The 20176-nt window shown below is 38.4% G+C and overlaps 1 long non-coding RNA gene across 1 annotated transcript; it reads right to left on the reverse strand.

Annotated features, from left to right (window-relative positions):
• Positions 1–1016: 1016 nt before the first annotated feature.
• On the reverse strand, positions 1017–19410 carry LOC128551360 (uncharacterized). Its single transcript, XR_008368771.1, has 2 exons — positions 19025–19410; positions 1017–1888 (listed from the first exon to the last, which is right to left on the reverse strand). It is a non-coding gene; the product is annotated as an uncharacterized LOC128551360 (long non-coding RNA).
• Between the last annotated feature and the right edge of the window lie 766 nt (positions 19411–20176).

The raw sequence follows: 20176 nt of genomic DNA on the forward strand, positions 1-20176 counted from the left end.
GAGCTAAAAAGGGGAATAATTTTGTAAAATTGCTAAACAGGGTTATGGAACCTGTAAAATGCATATCAGTTCATGAAAGTGGACAATGGTGTTAAGTTTCAATCCATTCCCATTAGTGGGTACTGAGATACCAGCTTACATACAAAAACTTAACCAAAAACTGCCAAGTCAAAAAGGCATAATTTTGTAAAAATGCAAAGTGGAGTTATGGAACCTGTGCACTGAATGTCAGATCATGACAGTGAACAAGTGTGTGAAGTTTCAATCTGAATCCATTTCCATTAGTGGGTACTGAGATACCAGTCAAAAAAGGGGCATTATTTGATTTGCAATGCGATGTCGATGTAAAAACAACGAACTTGACTGCGCAATGTACCGAGATAAATGCAAATGTCTCTATCTAGGAACACAGTGAGGCACCACATTGGTTCTATTCTATAATGGGAAAAACATAACTCTGTCTAGTGGTATTTTTGTCACTGACCACTCCAAGGTGTTGCCCCATTGTTTATTTCATTCTTTTTTTATAAGTTCAGAAATCGGCCTGTGCTGACCATTGGTGGTATGTTTGGATTGGTGATTCTTTTTTTGATTATTGGATCAAATGCACTATGAACTAATGAATGAATTTGTCCTTATTCAAGGACAGTTGCAAGAAACTATCACATATATACATAAACACACTAACACAAAGTTCCAGACTATCACAAAATACGCCCATCTTCAAACTTGGCCTAATGCTTAATTTGGCCGAGATATTATGTCCACAAACATTGTCAGAAAGTTTGGTGAAGATCGGATGATAACTGACTGAAAGAGCGAACATGCTGTGGACGCTGCCCGCCCACCACAGGTGTTCACGTAATACACCATACTTTCTGACGGGCGTATAAAAAGGAAAAGTGCTTTTACTCGCACCAGAATTGGTGGCATTAACATGTCAGAGGGCAATGTTTCAAAACCAGGTGCATGATTGAGCAAAGATTAAGGTCAGTGACAAATACAATAAAGAAAACAACACTTAAAATTTTAATACAAAGACTGCCTTGGTTTTGAGTGCCTTGGTTGTGAGCGTACATACAGAGTCGAAAATGAGCCAACTGGTGTTATTTTGTCATTGACCATTGATCAACTAACTGATGTTACAGCAGTGTTTATGCCAAAATTGTTAGAAGACACTGAAAGCTAACTAACAAGGATCTTGTCAACTATAATATCTCGTGCGAGTGTGATGGAGCAAATAAAACATGGAGAACGTTGTCAAGTACAACATCAAAATTTGTATTAATGCTAGGGTTCTTAATACCATAAAATAAATTGTAACATTATTGTTAACATGCTGGTGTTGATCTTTTCAGTATTCTGTCTTAAACCACAACTTGATCTTTAATGTTTAATGTCTATTTCACTGTCACACTTGAACATCCTTTAATGTTACATTCAGTAAGTGTTAAGGTCAATAATGAACCATCAAATTTGCACTTGATCTTAATATTTTTAATGCCTTTTTCACTTTCACAACTGAACATTCTCTAATGTCATGTTCAGTAAGTTTAATAAATTATCTTTATCTTTGTATTTTTCCAGCTTCCCAGTCGACCCAACGTAGCATTCAGTCTGCGATCAATTATTACTAACAGGAATATATCATTGATAAGTTATTTCTCTGATCTTTTTTTCTGACCAGAGAGAAACAATGCTCGGAATCTGTGCCATTTTGTGGAAAATTCAACACTTGACGCGCACTGGTATCCTCGGCCCTTCCATTGGCTGCCAGAAAACGGCGAGAAACTTGGTTTGATCAGTGCATTTAGTCTTCATGCCATGTCGACAGTCAATGACTTCGTGAAAAAATTCCATGGAAAGCAGCTTCAAGCAAGGGACACAACTGAAAAAATGCAAGAAAATTGATACATGATTAACAAACAGGGCTGGTTAGATTTTGATTCAAAATATTAGTCTGTGGCCCACATTATATGGGAAATATATATATATATATATATAATGTTTTGATTTTACCGTAAAGGCTTTTGTGTTCATAATCCTTTCCTCATACGTTCAGTATATACTAAGTCTTCTAAAATGCCAAAATACAACCCTAAAAGTCAATCGACCGTTAGCTAAATCACCTGTTAAAAGTTTCAAACATCTGGGCCCAAATGGTTACTCAATTTTCAAATAAAAGTATAAGCATGTTTGTTGTTTTCTGTTTAAAAGTATTTATAAATATTATTGCATGACTTAACATACACTGCCAGTTCATAGTTCATGCCCTGGTATGACCAGTCCATAATCCATATTCAACAATTGTTTACTGGGTTAATATGTCCAAATATTCTAAAACAAAACTGAAAATTAATTCCTGGTGTCATGTAATGAATCACTTCTTGAATGGCTCTGTCCTTTGCATCTCAGGCAATAGATTTGACTATTGATTTGCAAGTCATTTAGTCAGTGTATAATAGCTGTTACAAAATTGTTTCATATGTCTAAATACAATCTAAAATTATTAATTTAGGCAGGTATAAAACAACAGCTGTCAGAGGACAGCAGCACTCGACTATTCAACAGCCTTGTTAATTTAATTAATGTTAAATTTGAAAAGGGGGCAGAGTTTTGTAACAAGAGGGCCATGATGGCCCTGTATCACTCAGCTGAGTACCATTGCTCAAAATGATATGATAAAGTTTTGCCATAGAGCACATAGGCATACACATTAGATATCATCAGGATAAACATTTTCTTGTAACAATCCCTTTTGACCTATGACTCACGTACTAGTCAGGGCCAATTTCCATACCAAGTTAGAGGGTCCTAGGCTCAAATGCTGCATTTTTGATTTTTGTACTAACATGACTATTCCTTAAATTTTGAACATTTAAGGGGCCATAACTCTGGAACCCATGATGGAAACTGGCCAGTTCAAGAAAGGAACCAAGATCTTGTGGTGATACAAGTTGTGTGCACGTTTGGTTAAAATCAAATCATAAACAAGAGCTCGTCGAACACAAAATGCCCCCCTTGATGCATTCAGTAATTGCACAAGGAATAGAAATTATATGCTCACTGTAAACAAAAGTTCTACCAGTCTGGTTTAATCTGACCTTGACCTTTAACCTATCAACCTAACAAGAGATCACAGAGTGATCTTGGTGCCATCCACTGAGCCATTTTTGAATGTTCCAAATTTCAAAACTAGCTCAAGGTCAAAATCAAGGTCAAATTTCATTTCGGTACAAAACAATGTGTATGTGATCCAAATTTGGAAGCTGTGAAAGTAGGTCACTAGATCAATTTCAAGGTCAAAGTTCATTTCGGTAGACAGAACTATGCATGTGCTTCAAATCTGGAGGCTGTTGCTTGAGAAATGTGAAAGTTGGTAATAGGTAAAAATCAATGTCAAATTGCAATTCAGAACACAGAAATATGCATGCTGTCCAAAATTGAAGCCTGTAGCTTGAGAAATGTGAAAGTAGGTCACTAGGTCAATCTCAAGATCAAAGTTCATTTCAGTACACACAAATATGCATGTGGTTCAAATTTGAAGGCTGTAGCTTGAGAAATGTGAAAGTAGGTCACTACCAAGGTCAAAGTTTTTTTCAGTACATAAACCTATGCAGGTGGTCCAAATTTGAAGGCTGTAGCTACAGAAATGTGAAAGTAGGTCATTAGGTCAAGATCAAGGTCAACTCATGTCAAGGTTCATCTTGCCATTCCAAACTATACATGTGGTCCAAATTTGAATGATGTAGGTTATGGACATGAAGATTTTAAGTTTTTCCCTATATAAGTCTATATGAACTATGTGACCCCTGGGGCAGGGCCATATTTGACCCTACAGGAATAATTTGAACAAACTTGGTAGAGAACCACTAGATGATGCTACATTACAAAATATCAAAGCCATAGTCTTTGTGGTTTGGACAAGAAGATTTTCAAAGTTTTTCCCTATATAAGTCTACGTAAACCTTGGACCCCCAGGGGGGAGCCATATTTGACCCTAGGGGAATAATTTGAACAATCTTAGTAGAGAACCACTAGATGATGTCATATACAAAATATCAAAGCCCTAGGAACCTGTGGTTTTGGACAAGAGGTTTTTCAAAGTTTTTTCCTATATATGGAGAAGAAGATCAGAAACCGTTCAACTGTTCCTGGCCAATGTGACCTTGACCTCTGACCTAATGACCTCAAAAATCAATAGGGGTCACCTGCTGGTCATGGTCAACCTTTTGTGACCCTAGGCCTAAGCATTCTTGAGTTATCATCCGGAAACCGTTCAACTGTTCAGGGTCAAAGTGACCTTGACCTTTAACATACTGACCTCATAATCAATAGGGGTCATCTGTTGGTCATGACCAACCTCCCTATCAACTTTCATGATCAAGTGTTCTTGAGTTATCATCCGGAAACTGTTTTACTATTCAGGGTCACTGTGACCTTGACCTTTGACCTACTGATCACAAAATCAATAGGGGTCATCTGCTGGTGATGACCAACCTCCCTATTAACTTTCATGACCCTAGGCCCAAGTGTTCTTTAGTTATCATCCGGAAACGGATTGGTCTACATTCCGGCCGACCGACCGACATCTGCAAAACAATATACTCTTCGAAGGGGGGCATAATAAAGCTGCTTTTATGCAGACAAGGTCAAAACAGCTACTTTTGGCCCTTTCAGGGGCCATAACTCTCGAAACCATAATGGGATCTGGCCAGTTTAAGAAAGGAACCGAGATCTTATGGTGACAAGTTTTGTGCAGGTTTGATTAAATTCAAATCATAAATGAAGCTGCTATTGTGCAGACAAGGTCAAAATAGCTAATTCTGGCCCTTTCAAGGGCCATAACTCTGGGACCAATAATGGAATCTGGCCAGTTCAAGAAAGGAATCAAGATCTTATGGTGACACAATTTGTATGCAAGTTTGGTTTTAATAAAATCATAAATGAAGCTGCTATTGTGCAGACAAGGTCAAAATAGCTAATTCTGGCTCTTTCAAGGGCCATAACTCTGGGACCAATAATGGAATTTGGCCAGTTCAAGAAAGGAACCAAGATCTTATGGTGATACAAGTTGTGTGCACGTTTGGTAAAAATCAAATCTTAATTAAAGCTGCTATTGTGCAGACAAGGTCAAAAGGCAGACGGTCCACTATATCAGGTCAGTGGGCCAACAGCCAAAGAGCCATTTTTTAAGGGGCCATAAATGACCAACAATGGCCCTGAATCACCTGCTGGTCAACCAAAATGGCCCCTTAGGCCCTGCGAGTCATTTACTGCAATACTGTATACTGTTGAAGCCCAAATGACAGGAACAACAAAGGGAAGAAATTCAAAAAAAAAAATTCTAGGTCCAAAAAAAATCCTTACAAGGTACAGGTATGTCAAAATATACCTACAAGTTGGAGGTACCATTCATGGTGTACCACAGAAAAGTGGTCTCGGTTTTTCTCTACGGCCAATAATAAAAAAGTTTTAAAATAAGCTATTTATAGTAACATTAAAGGGAAATAATTCCAACAAGAGGACCATGATGGTCCTGAATCGCTCACCTATCCCCACATGACCCAGTGTTGAACTGAGTATGACGTCGTTATTTCTATTATTTGACAAAGTGACCTAGTTTTTCAGCACATGTGACATAGATATCATCAAGATAAAAAATTCTGACCAATTTTCATGAAGATCCACTGAAAAATATGGCCTCTAGAGAGGTCACAAGGTTTTTCTATTATTTGACGTAATGACCTAGTTTTTGAAGGCACGTGACCCACTTTTAAACTTGACCTAGATATCATCAAGGTGAACATTCTGACCAATTTTCATGAAGATCTCGTGAAAAATATGGCCTCTAGAGAGGTCACAAGGTTTTTCTATTTTTCGGCCTACTGACCTAGTTTTTGACGGCACATGACCCAGTTACGAACCTGACCTAGATATCATCAAGCTGAACAGTCTCACCAATTTTCATGAAGATCCACAGAGAAATATGGCCTCTAGAGAGGTCACAAGGTTTTTCTATTTTTCGGCCTACTGACCTAGTTTTTGACGGCACATGACCCAGTTACGAACCTGACCTAGATATCATCAAGCTGAACAGTCTCACCAATTTTCATGAAGATCCACATGAGAAATATGGCCTCTAGAGAGGTCACAAGGTTTTTCTATTTTTAGACCTACTGACCTAGTTTTTGACCCCACGTTACCCAGTTTCAAACCTGACCTAGATATCATCAAGATGAACCTTCTGACCAATATTCATGAAGATCTCATGAAAAATATGGCCTCTAGAGAGGTCACAAGGTTTTTCTATTTTTAGATCTACTGACCTAGTTTTTAACCCCACGTGACCCAGTTTCGAACTTGATCTAGATATCATCAAGGTTAACATTCTGACCAATTTTCATGAAGATCCATTGAAAAATATGGCCTCTAGAGAGGTCACAAGGTTTTTCTATTTTTAGACCTACTGACCTAGTTTTTGACCGCACATGACCCAGTTTCGAACTTGACCTAGATATCATCAAGGTGAACATTCTGACCAATTTTCATAAAGATCCATTGAGAAATATGGCCTCTAGAGAGGTCACAAGGTTTTTCTATTTTTAGACCTACTGACCTAGTTTTTGATCCCACGTGACCCAGTTTCGAACTTGACCTAGATATCATCAAGGTGAACATTCTGACCAATATTCATGAAGATCTCATGAAAAATATGGCCTCTAGAGAGGTCACAAGGTTTTTCTATTTTTAGACCTACTGACCTAGTTTTTGACCCCACGTTACCCAGTTTCAAACCTGACCTAGATATCATCAAGATGAACCTTCTGACCAATATTCATGAAGATCTCATGAAAAATATGGCCTCTAGAGAGGTCACAAGGTTTTTCTATTTTTAGATCTACTGACCTAGTTTTTAACCCCACGTGACCCAGTTTCGAACTTGATCTAGATATCATCAAGGTTAACATTCTGACCAATTTTCATGAAGATCCATTGAAAAATATGGCCTCTAGAGAGGTCACAAGGTTTTTCTATTTTTAGACCTACTGACCTAGTTTTTGACCGCACATGACCCAGTTTCGAACTTGACCTAGATATCATCAAGGTGAACATTCTGACCAATTTTCATAAAGATCCATTGAGAAATATGGCCTCTAGAGAGGTCACAAGGTTTTTCTATTTTTAGACCTACTGACCTAGTTTTTGATCCCACATGACCCAGTTTCGAACTTGACCTAGATATCATCAAGGTGAACATTCTGACCAATATTCATGAAGATCTCATGAAAAATATGGCCTCTAGAGAGGTCACAAGGTTTTTCTATTTTTAGATCTACTGACCTAGTTTTTACCCCCACGTGACCCAGTTTCGAACTTGACCTAGATATCATCAAGCTGAACATTCTGACCAATTTTCATGAAGATCCATTGAGAAATATGGCCTCTAGAGAGGTCACAAGGTTTTTCTATTTTTAGACCTAATGACCTAGATTTTGACCCCACGTGACCCAGTTTCGAACTTGACCTAGATATCATCAAGGTGAACATTCTGACCAATATTCATGAAGATCTCATGAAAAATATGGCCTCTAGAGAGGTCACAAGGTTTTTCTATTTTTAGACCTACTGACCTAGTTTTTGACCCACGTGACCCAGTTTCGAACTTGACCTAGATATCATCAAGGTGAACATTCTGACCAATTTTCATGAAGATCTTGTGAAATATATAGCCTCTAGAGAGGTCACAAGGTTTTTCTATTTTTAGACCTACTGACCTAGTTTTTGATGGCACGTGACCCAGTTTCGAACTTGACCTAGATATCATCAAGGTGAACATTCTGACCAATTTTCATAAAGATCCCATGAAAAATGTGACCTCTAGAGTGGTCACAAGCAAAAGTTTATGGACGCACGCACGGACGCACGACGGACGCCGCGCGATCACAAAAGCTCACCTTGTCACTTTGTGACAGGTGAGCTAAAAAAAAAAATTTACTGTAAGTGAACAAAAATGGGATCTGCCAAAACAAACAAGAGGACCATGATGGTCCTGAATCGCTCACCTGTCCCAACATGACCCAGTTTTGAACTGAGTATGACGTCGTTTTTTTTCTATTATTTGACATAGTGACCTAGTTTTTGAACTCATGTGACCCAGTTTTGAACCTGACCTAGATATCATAAAGATGAACATTCAGACCAACTTTCATACAGATCCCATGAAAAATATGGCCTCTAGAGAGGTCACAAGGTTTTTTCATTATTTGACCTACTGACCTAGTTATTGATGGCACGTGACCCAGTTTCGAACTTGACCCAGATATCATCAAGGTGAACGTTCTGACCAATTTTCATGAAGATCCATTCAAAAGTATGGCCTCTAGAGAGGTCACAAGGTTTTTCTATTTTTAGACCTAATGAGCTAGTTTTTGACCGTAGCTGACCCAGTTTCAAACTTGACCTAGATATCATCAAGATGAACATTCAGACCAACTTTCATACAGATCCCATGAAAAATATGGCCTCTAGAGAGGTCACAAGGTTTTTCTATTATTTGACCTACTGACCTAGTTTTTGAAGGTACATGACCCAGTTTCAAACTTGACCTAGATATCATCAAGGTGAACATTCTGACCAATTTTCATGAAGATCTTGTGAAAAATATGGCCTCTAGAGAGGTCACAAGGTTTTTCTATTTTTAGACCTACTGACCTAGTTTTTAACCACAGTTGACCCAGTTTCGAACTTGGCCTAGATATCATCAAGATGAACATTCAGACCAATCTTCATACAGATCCCATGAAAAATATGGCCTCTAGAGAGGTCACAAGGTTTTTTTTTATTATTTGACCTACTGACCTAGTTACTGACGGCACATGACCCAGTTTCGAAACTGACCTAGATATCATTAAAGTGAACATTCTGACCAATTTTCCTGAAGATCCATTCAAAAGTATGACCTCTAGAGAGGTCACAAGGTTTTTCTATTTTTAGACCTAATGACCTAGTTTTTGACCGCAGCTGACCCAGTTTCGAACTTGACCTAGATATCATCAAGATAAACATTCAGACCAACTTTCATACAGATCCCATGAAAAATATGGCCTCTAGAGAGGTCACAAGGTTTTTCTATTATTTGACCTGCTGACCTAGTTTTTGAAGGCACGTGACCCAGTTTCGAACTTGACCTAGATATCATCAAGGTAAACATTTTGACCAATTTTCATGAAGATCTTTTGAAAAATATGGCCTCTAGAGAGGTCACAAGGTTTTTCTATTTTTCGACCTACTGACCTAGTTTTTGACCGCACGTGACCCAGTTTCGAACTTGACCTAGATATCATCAAGATAAACATTCTGACCAACTTTCATAAAGATCCCATGAAAAATGTGACCTCTAGAGAGGTCACAAGCAAAAGTTTACGCACGGACGGACGCACGGACGACGGACGCTGCGTGATCACAAAAGCTCACACTGTCACTTTGTGACATGTGAGCTAAAAAAGAGCACTTGCAGCAATGCAGAGCAATATACACAAAGCAGTCATATATGACCTTTGACCCCAAAGTGTGACCTTGACCTTGAAGTGAGTCATTCGAAACATGCGCTCTGCACGTTGTCTCGGTGTAGTGAACATTTGTGCCAAGTTTCCTTGAAATCCTTCAAGCAGGTCGAGTTATAGAGTGGACAGGAAACAATCTGATATGACCTTTGACCTCCTAAGTGTGACCTTGACCCTGAAGCGAGACAATCAAAACATGGGCTCTACACGTCGTCTTGAGGTGGTGAACATTTATGTCAAGTTTCTTTGAAATCCTTCAAGGGGTTCAAGAGTACAAAGCGGACACAAAATAGCAGACGAACGGACAGACGGTATAACATAATACGTCCCTTCGGGCGTATAAAAATATTCCTTTAAAGATATCATTGGGACCTTCATTTTCCTACCAGATGAAAACATTCCAAGTGCTCGCCTGTACAACAAGTCAGGTTTTCAATAGAGGTAAATAAATGAGGAAAATTAATGATTTGAACAGTATCAAAATATTTTTTTTACTTGAAATTCTCACGCAAACAAACAATGCATTTTATCTCCGACAGCAAGTCCAGCTATGAAAAAAACCATGTTCGTGAGCTATCATAGGAGACAATGCACTTCGATGTTGAATTAAGCTGAAAAAAACAGGCATAACTGAGGAAACTTGAACTATCACTGGAGTGATTAACACCACTGATGTGGATTATGATGTTGGACACCAGCTTGAATCAGTATAATATATTTCAAGTAATAGCAGGGAGGGTTCTGCATCTAGTCACACTAAAATACAATGTCACTATGAGCAAGTAGTAGTACAGTAAGTATCAAATGAATATCTTACCTCATGAAGATACTGGACTTCATCATAAAAACTTTAAATCTAATTTCTAAGTTAACAAGAGCCGTCACTAATGGTGACAAATGCCCCCGCAGCACCTTGACCTTTGACCTGGTGACCCCAAAGTCAGTAGGGGTGGTGTACTCAATAAGTACTATCAGCATGTGAAGTTTGAAGGTCCTGGGTGAAGTGGTTCGCATGTAAAGTGCCTTCATGCAAAAAAGTTAACGTTGGCCCCTGTGACCTTGACCTTTGGCCTGGTGACCCCAAAGTCGGCAGGGTTGGTGTACTCATAAAGTACTATCAACATGTAAAGTTTGAAGGTCCTGGGTGAAGTGGTTCGCGAGTAAAGTGCCTTCATGCTAAAAGTTAACGTTGGCCCCTGTGACCTTGACCTTTGACCTGGTGACCCCAAAGTCAGTAGGGGTGGTGTACTCAATAAGTACTATCAGCATGTGAAGTTCGAAGGTCCTAGGTGCAGTGGTTCGCAAGTAAAAGGCCTTCATGCAAAAAGTTAACGTTAGCCCCTGTGACCTTGACCTTTGACCTGGTGACCCCAAAGTCAGTAGGGGTGGTATACTCAGTAAGTACTATCAGCATGGTTAAGTCTGAAGGTCCTGGGTGCAGTGGTTTGCGAGTAAAGTGCCTTCATGCAAAAAGTTAACGTTGTGAAGAATGAACGAACGAACGGACAGTTGAAAACTAATATGCCTCCCTTCGGGGGCATAAAAAGGTGCATAATTCTGATGATACTGCAGGTGGAGTTACATAGCCTAACATACTATTGAACATTACCAGTACTAACCAGTACAGCATGTTTTAATTGAATATTAATTAATGAAGAAAATATTGGAAAACAAAGCCTTGACTAACACGGATGCATAAGGCCAGGGCAAGTCTAACAGCCCTCCTTATTCTTTGAATAGTCAAGCTAAAAACACAGTAGATTTCTGTAGAACTTACATGCATTAGCCGATATTTTATCCATCAGTTTGGTCTTGGTTTGCAGGAATGAATCTTGGAACAGGGGCATCTGTATTATGTTGACTATGACCTCCATGAACCCTACAACAGATCTGTAATTCAATATATGTACACAAATTTAATGATTTAAACAATTAATATTGTTTTATTTCCTCAAGGTGTGCAATTCCATTTTTAAGTTCATGCAAGCTCTTGGGATCCATTGTGTTTGATAGTTTTTTTTTAACTGTTTCACTTAATTTTCTCACATATATTTTTTGTATATATAATATTATACAGTAAACCTCGCTTATAAGGAACAGCTAGGGACCTCTAAAATTATTCCTTATAACCGAGGTTCCTTATCCGTATAGCGAACTAGTTCCTTGTAACCAAGGTTTGTATAACGAACACAATTTGTATAACGAACACTATCTGACTGACGTTTCATAAGGGCTATGTGTTCACACTCCACCCGACCTTGAATCTTTATGTGAGGAAGTTGCTTTTCTAGTACCGGTCCTATCCTGGAAAGATCGTAAGGTAAATTGCCTGCATGTATATGACTGAAAGAGTGTTGAAACGCGGCGTTAACCCTAAACCAAGCCAAAATGTTCCTTAGTAATGATGACCGTAATTTATGTTTATTTTTTGTCGTCATTTCTACCTTTTTAGAGAGTGCTACATGATGACTATAAGATATGTTGCAGTTACTCCCCTTACCTTGCTCGACTGCATGTTATATGAATAATCATCAATACTAATATAAAATAAATGTTCAATTTTTTATTACAAAAATGTTAAATTAGACTACCCATTAAAAATTAAAATTAGGGTATTTATGACATACAGTGTATTACGACTAAACAACGGCGTCATACATACGGATTAAAGTATAAATTATACCTAAACTTTTGCTATTGTCCATTTTAGCACCTGCTATAATTTTTACAATTGGAAATTTGGTAAACTGGACTGTTTGCCATTATTAATCACGTGTAATCAGCACATTTATTTAGGATTTTCGTTCACTATAATTGTTAACATGAAATACCCAATACATGTAGCTGTCGAACATAATCTTGAGTAAATATAGTCTACTATCGTTTAGTATTTGGTTATTTGATGATACTATATATTTTCTTTTTATCCTATCTGTGAATAAACAAACTAAAGATCACAGAAATGAAATAAGTCGTGTTTATTCATGTACATGAAAGCGACTTCATGTGCATGAAAGCGCGTGATAATGCTCTGACGTCATCAGTGATTCTCAGGTTTATTTCCTGTTTTCAATAATTTTTATTCTTTATGTCTGTTCGCTATAACCGAGGGGTTTTTCATTGCATTTCGTACTCTGGGCCTGGAAAAAGTGTTCCTTATAACCGAGTTCCCTATAACAGAGGATTTTTACATTAAATAAAAAAAGAATTAGATCGGGGAATTGAAAACTGTCCCTTATAACCGAGTGTTCCTTATAAGTGAGGTTTACTGTATATATATAACATTTTCAATGTGTAATATAACTTCCCCATCTGAAGCTAATCCTGGCAAATAACTACAGTCATGTAGCTTGGCAAAGCTGCAATGTAGCTTTCAAATTGAATATGTAATTAAGAAAATCCTATCCTCACTGGCGAAACTAATGTACAGATAACTCACTGGAAGAATGAGGATGTCAAGGTTTTCAATAAGGTATGTTCTTGTTAGCGTTCTGACACCTAGGCCAAGGACATGATGATTCTCAGGACAAAAGACTTTAGTGATGGCAGACATCAGAACAAACAAACTTGTAAATTCCATTTGTTGATTTAAACCAAATAAGAGGGGCATAAAATGTCAATCAGCCAACCTGCCTAGCCATTTGCGACTTTTGTCTTTTTTCAGCACTCAATCCTTAAAGAGATTCTATTTCTGCAATGTGTAACTTAAACATTCATGTTACCTGAATTGTAGTGTTGACTGTACAGATGTGGTTCAATGAACTCCAGAAAGTTCCAGCTGGAAGTTATTCAATGCTAACTCTGTCCCACATTTCCAGCAGCTACTGGTAGTTAAGCGTCTGAGCTAGCTGATCTGATGTTGCTTAACTTTATTCATCAGTAATTTTTGCCAGTCTCTCCAAACACTGTCTGCGCCAAAACTAAATGAAATGTATGCAGAAAGTGAAAGCATGTCAAGAACTACCATGACTAATGTGTTTGCAGGAGTTCTGGTTTATGCACACTGCAGTTCCTTAACCCTTACCCTGCTAAATTTCTATATAAAACTTTCATCTTTCAATCTGGACAGTACCATTAACTGTTAAAAGGGGTGCTGACCAAAAGCTACTGACTCAATGACGAACAGTGCTGGTCATGACCAGACTTCATGGATGTGCAGGCTGACCCGAGGATCTGCGGTGGTTGCAAAGGCAGGATCAATAGTGTCCAGCATCGTAATTCAAGGATTAACTCGGTTCTCAAACACACAATGTCATGTGAAATTTAATTATTTTCAAAAGTTTCAGGCATAATTTCTACAGGGAATATCTTTATTAAGTAAGCAAAGTTGAGATATGGTTCATGTACACTGCACTTAATCTTATTGTCATCTTTTAGTGTGTGAAATTTTAACAAGTTCTGTTTGAGCGGCCACAATGACTATGCTGTAGCTGCTGCATTTTTTGTTATAAAACACGTTAGTTAAATTCTGTTATCAATGATGGGGTTTCTCTTATACACTAGTGGAAAAAAGAAACTATGCATGGGTATAATATGCTGTAACTTACGAGGTATATAAGAAATCGCAAAAAAAAAATTCAACAGGGTTTTATCTGACCTTTATTTAACACCAGCTCAGTTGATATGGTTAATGCATCAGAAAATGACCGAGAGGGATACACAGCTTACAAGTTTCAAGTTTTAATTTATAAAATTGAGCGATACATGAACGTTTTACACATGCAGTTTCTTTTTTCCGCTAATATACTTATCACAGCTTTGAACATCCAATTAAAAATAACAGTACATGTATTAATAAATCCACTGATTTTATTACCTCCCTTTATGGTTCTGTCTGTATGAAAGATATGCTTTTTTTACTACACAATTATGTATTATTTTCTATTTTGACAGCCGTTTGTTTTTAACCTAGAATTAAAAGCCTGATGGACCTAATTATTTGTTTTAGAGTCATACTCTAGGGTAGTGTTGTAAATAATGGGAAGTAACAAAAGCTGTCCGTAAGACAGCGCGCTCAACTTTTCTCAGTGCTTGACTCTGAATTAGAGCTCTGCCAGTAAAAAGAAATCCAAGTTAATAAGGGACATAACTCAAAAGCATTGATAGTAACAGAGATATTTGACTTTATCAAAAACTTTAACCAGAAATTCTAAGTTAACAAGAGCTCGTCGAACACGAAATGCCCCCCTTGATGCATTCAGTAATTGCACAAGGAACAGAAATTATATGCTCACTGTAAACAAAAGTTCTACCATTCTGGTTTAATCTGACCTTGACCTTTAACCTATTAACCTAACAAGAGATTACAGAGTGATCTTCACTGAGCCATTTTTGAATGTTCCATTTTTCAAGACTAGCTCAAGGTCAAATTTCATTTCGGTACAAAACAATGTGTATGTGGTCCAAATTTGAAAACTGGCTTGAGAAATGTGAAAGCAGGTCACTAGATCAATTTCAAGGCCAAAGTTCATTTCAGTACACAAAACTATGCTTGTGGTTCAAATTTGTAGGCTGTAGCTTGAGCAGGGTTTTTTCTAGCTAATTTGGGAACACAGCCTATACCCCCAAAATTGGGAATTTTGACGCGTAAATGTTTCAAATTGGGAAATATTTAGTCCCATAGGATATAGTAAAGATGTGTTTAAGCACTTTCTCATACACTTGTTTCACATTGTACAACCTCTTTTAACATACTTCCATTACAAAACTGTCCATAATTTGGTCAATGTTTGTGCAATTTTGATGAAATTTTTTTCAGAATGTAGATTGGGAATTTTTGCACTCATTTTGGGAAAAATACATACTTTTTGGCATTGGGAATATAGCCGAATAACGGCTATAAAAACAGCCGAAAAAAAACCCTGTTGAGAAATGTGAAAGTAGGTCACTAGGTCAAAATCAAGGTCAAATTTAAGTTTCTAAGTTTTTCCCTATATAAGTCTATATGAACCATATGACCCCTGGGGCGGGGCCACATTTGACCCTAGAGGGATAATTTGAACAAACTTGGTAGAGAACCACTAAATGATGCTACATTACAAAACATCAAAGCCATAGTCTTTGTGGTTTGGACAAGAATATTTTCCCTATATAAGTCTATGTAAACCATGTGACCCCAAGGGCGGAGCCATATTTGACCCTAGGGGAATAATTTGAATAATCTTAGTAGAGGACTACTAGATGATGTCATATACAAACTAGAGATGCTTTTGAGAAAAGCGCATGTCTCCCACAACTACCCCTATGTAAAATGTCTAGTTTCTTCAGATGGTTTAGACGAGTGGATCCAATTATATGGTCTGGATGAGTGGATCCAATCAGTAATTCAAGGGCCATAAAACAAAAGTGCTTGGGTGGATTTGGCTAGTTATCCAACTTGGCTAAGGTCTTATGGCCAAGCACGTTTTGTTCAAGTTTAGTGAAGATCGGATGAGAGATGTTGGATTTAGAGAGCGGACAAGAGTTAAACTGCCAATTTTTCGATAATTCAAGGGCCGTAACTCCAAAATGCCTGGACCGATTTGGCTAGTTATCAAACTTGGCCGAGGTCTCATGGTCAAACACATTTTGTTCAAGTTTGGTGAAGATCGGATGAGAAATGTTTGAATTAGAGTGCGGACAAGAGTAAAAAGGCCTAGGCCCTGTGGTTTTGGACAAGTGGTTTTTCAAAGTTTTTTCCTATATAAGTCTATATAAACCATGTGACCCCCAGGGTGGGGCCATATTTGGCCCAAGGGAAATAATCTGAACAATCTTGGTAGAGGACCACTAGATTTTGCTACATACCAAATATCAAAGCCCTAGGCCCTATGGTTTTGGACAAGATCAGAAACCGTTTAACTGTTCCAGGCCAATGTGACCCTGACCTTTGACCTAATGACCTCAAAATCAATAGGGGTCATCTGCTGGTCATGGCCAACCTAACTATCTATTTTCCTGACACTAGGCCCAAGTGTTCTTGAGTTATTGCCTGGAAACCATTTTACTGTTCCTGGTCACTGTGGCCTTGACCTTTGAGATACTGACCTTAAAATCAATAGGGGTCATCTGCTGGTCATGACCAACCTCCCTATCAACTTTCGTGACCCTAGGCCTAAGCATTCTTGAGATCATCCAGAAACCGTTCTAATGTTCAGGGTCACTGTGACCTTGACCTTTAACATACTGACCTTAAAATCAATAGGGGTCATCTGCTGGTCATTACCGACCTCCCTATCAACTTTCATGATCCTAGGCCCAAGTGTTCTTGTGTTATCATCTGGAAACCGTTTTACTATTTAAGGTCACTGTGACCTTGACCTTTGACATACAGACCTCAAAATCAATACTGCTGGTGATGACCAACCTCCCTATCAACTTTCATGATCCTAGGCCCCAGCGTTCTCGAGTTATCATCCGGAAACGGATTGGTCTACATTCCGACCGACCGACCGACATCTGCAAAACAATATACCCCTTCTTCGAAGCGGGGCATAATTTTGTCAAACTTCAAATCAGAGTTATGGGAATTGTGTCTCCTGGTGAAGACTGATAGTAAATAACTATTTTGAGTTTCAAGTCAAAAGCTTCAATAGTAACAGAGATATTGGACTTTATCAAAAATTTTAACAAACAAGAGCTGTCTCCATAGGATGACACATGCCCCCAATGGCACTTTGAATGAATAGTTATAGCCGATGTTCGAGTTTAGGACCTTTGACCTACGGAGCTGGGTCTTGCATGCGACACGTCGTCTTACTCTGTCACACATTCATGCATAGTTATTTTAAAATCCATGAATGAATGACAAAGATATGGACCGGACATGCCCATCAATGCACTATCATGAAAAATGACCTTGACCTTTGAGCTACGGACCTGGGTCTTGCGTGTGACACGTCGTCTTATTGTGGTACACATTCATGCCAAGTTATTTAAAACCCAAATCCATCGTGACAAAGATATGAACCGGACACGCCCATCAATGCATATTTTTTAAAACATCAAGTGTGACCTTGACCTTTGAGCTACGAACCTGGGTCTTGCGCACAACAAGTCGTCTTACTGTGGTACACATTCATGCCAAGTTATTTGAAAATCCATCCATCGATGACAAAGATATGGGCCGGACACGCCCATCAATGCACTATCCTTTAACGTCTAAGTGTGACCTTGACCTTTGAGCTACGGACCTGGGTCTTGCACGCGACACGTCGTCTTACTGTGGTACACATTCATCCCAATTATTTGAAAATCCATCCACCCGATGGACAAAGATATGGACCGGACACCCCATCAATGCACTATCCTTTAAACGCTAAGTGTGACCTTGACCTTGAGCTACGGACCTGGGTCTTGCACGGGGACAAGTCGTCTTACTGTGGTACACATTCATGCCAAGTTATTTGAAAATCCATCCATCGATGACAAAGATATGGACCGGACACGCCCATCAATGCACCATCCTTTAATGTCTAAGTGTGACCTTGACCTTTGAGCTACGGACCTGGGTCTTGCGCGCGACACGTCGTCTTACTGTGGTACACATTCATGCCAAGTTATTTGAAAATCCATCCATCGATGACAAAGATATGGACCGGACACGAAAATTGCGGACAGACTGACAGACCGACAGACGGTTCAAAAACTATATGCCTCCCTTCGGGGGCATAAAAATTCTAAGTTAAAAGGGGCATAACTCTGTCAAAATTCAAATCAGAGTTATGGGGATTGATTCTCCTGGAGTAGACTTTGATGGTAAATAAGTATTTTAAGTTTAAAAGTCAATAGCTTTGATAGTAACAAAGATATTGGACTTTATCAAAAAACTTTAACCAAAAATTCTAAGTTAAAAAGGGGCATAATTCTGTCAAAATTCAAACCAGAGTTATGGGGATTGTTTCTCCTGGTGTAGACTTTGATAGTAAATAACTATTTTAAGTTTCAAGTCAATAGCTTTGATAGTAACAGAGATATTTGACTTGATCAAAAACTTTAACCAACGGCGACGCCGGGGCGAGTACAATAGCTCTACTTTTTTCTTCAAAAAGTCGGGCTAAAAAGTAAGCAATGTTAAGATTTTCATGAAACCTCAAACATCTTATAATTTATAAAGCATGTACTCAAATTCTATACTTATAATCAATTAGGATCTAAAGTGCAGCTTATGTGCTTAAATATTTTCTTCTGAAAAGCATTTGTTGATAAATTGTTTCTTATTACTAGCATCTGTCTTGAATATATTTATCTTCATACAGTTACCAGCTGAGAAAATAAGAAATAAGGCTTAATTTCTATCCATTCAACTGTTTCGCTGAAGAAATTTCTATCCATTTAACTGTTTTGCTGAAGAAAATTTAGAAACCTGCAGATTTATTCTACTTTTTTTTTTTTTTAATTATTATTATGACAACGATATCTAATATTTTAGTGAAAATTCCGAGAACAAATATTCATAACCTTAAAGAGAATATACTTACGAACAGAAGACACCGGCAGTAGAGGTCTAGAAGATTGAAGGCAGGGAACATACAGAAGGACTTGCACTGTGTTTGGCTCCCTCAATGTCCCTACTAAAGGACTGGCACTATTTCACATTTCCATGGGAATACACCGTCTCTGACTCCCAAGCTTGTAATAAGAGAAAAGCCAAAACAGGAAAAACTGAACTTGAAATTATTTTATGTTAAAAAGGTTACTTATTAATTAATAAGGCAAGAATTTAATACTGCAGAAGTGAGCTACATGAAAAACAAATCTGACAATATGGCCTGTCCTGGTAACAGAAGGCAAACATTCAAAGGAAATCTGAAAGAGAGAAAATCCTGCCTGTTCCTGGCAGGCCTTGAACCTGAAAGAAATAAAATCCTGCCCCAAAGTATGTTCCGTCCAAGTAAAACATGCATTAAGACCTGGGCAGGGTATGGTCCTGAAATAAAGAAGAAATCCTTGCAATCCTGATTTCCGTCTCTCTCAACAAAGGAACAACTATCATCAACAACCGCCGGCGAGAACTGAAGACCAGTTTTCCCCATTAACCTTTCCCATCTTGCGGGACATATTGACCACGGGTCCTCGAAGGTTACGCAAGTAGTCTTGATCAACAGTTAAGGGATCTGCCAGGCCTTGAAATCTGAAAAAAATATTCTGCCATCTCTGTATGCTCAGCTGTCTTAGGCAGATTTTGAACCTGAAAAAAAAAAGAAATCCTGCTACCACATAGAGGTGGTCCCAGGCAGGTCTTGACAATGAAAGAAAAAACTGCCGACTGCATGTATGGACGGGAAAATACAGTCATTGTCATTGGCAGGCTGTGACCTGAAAAAATAAAATCCTTCACAATCCCGATTCCCATCTCTCAAAACACAAAGGAACAACCTTCATCTAACACTGCGGCGCAGAAATTGTAGACCAGTCACTCCCACACCTTTTCATCTTGCGGATATTAGACAAACCCGAAATTATCCTCGATGGAAACGATGATAAATCTCGATCAATGTTAAGGGATCTGTCAGGCCTTGGCAGCTGAAACAAAAAGCAACTCTGCCAATCTTTTGAAGCAGCATCTTTCCCCACCGTCTGGAAGATTGGCAGGAAAACAAAACAAAACAAAACAAAAAAGAGGGTCCTGA

The sequence above is a fragment of the Mercenaria mercenaria genome, unplaced genomic scaffold (genome assembly GCF_021730395.1).
Source record: "Mercenaria mercenaria strain notata unplaced genomic scaffold, MADL_Memer_1 contig_1017, whole genome shotgun sequence".
NCBI lineage: Eukaryota > Metazoa > Mollusca > Bivalvia > Venerida > Veneridae > Mercenaria > Mercenaria mercenaria.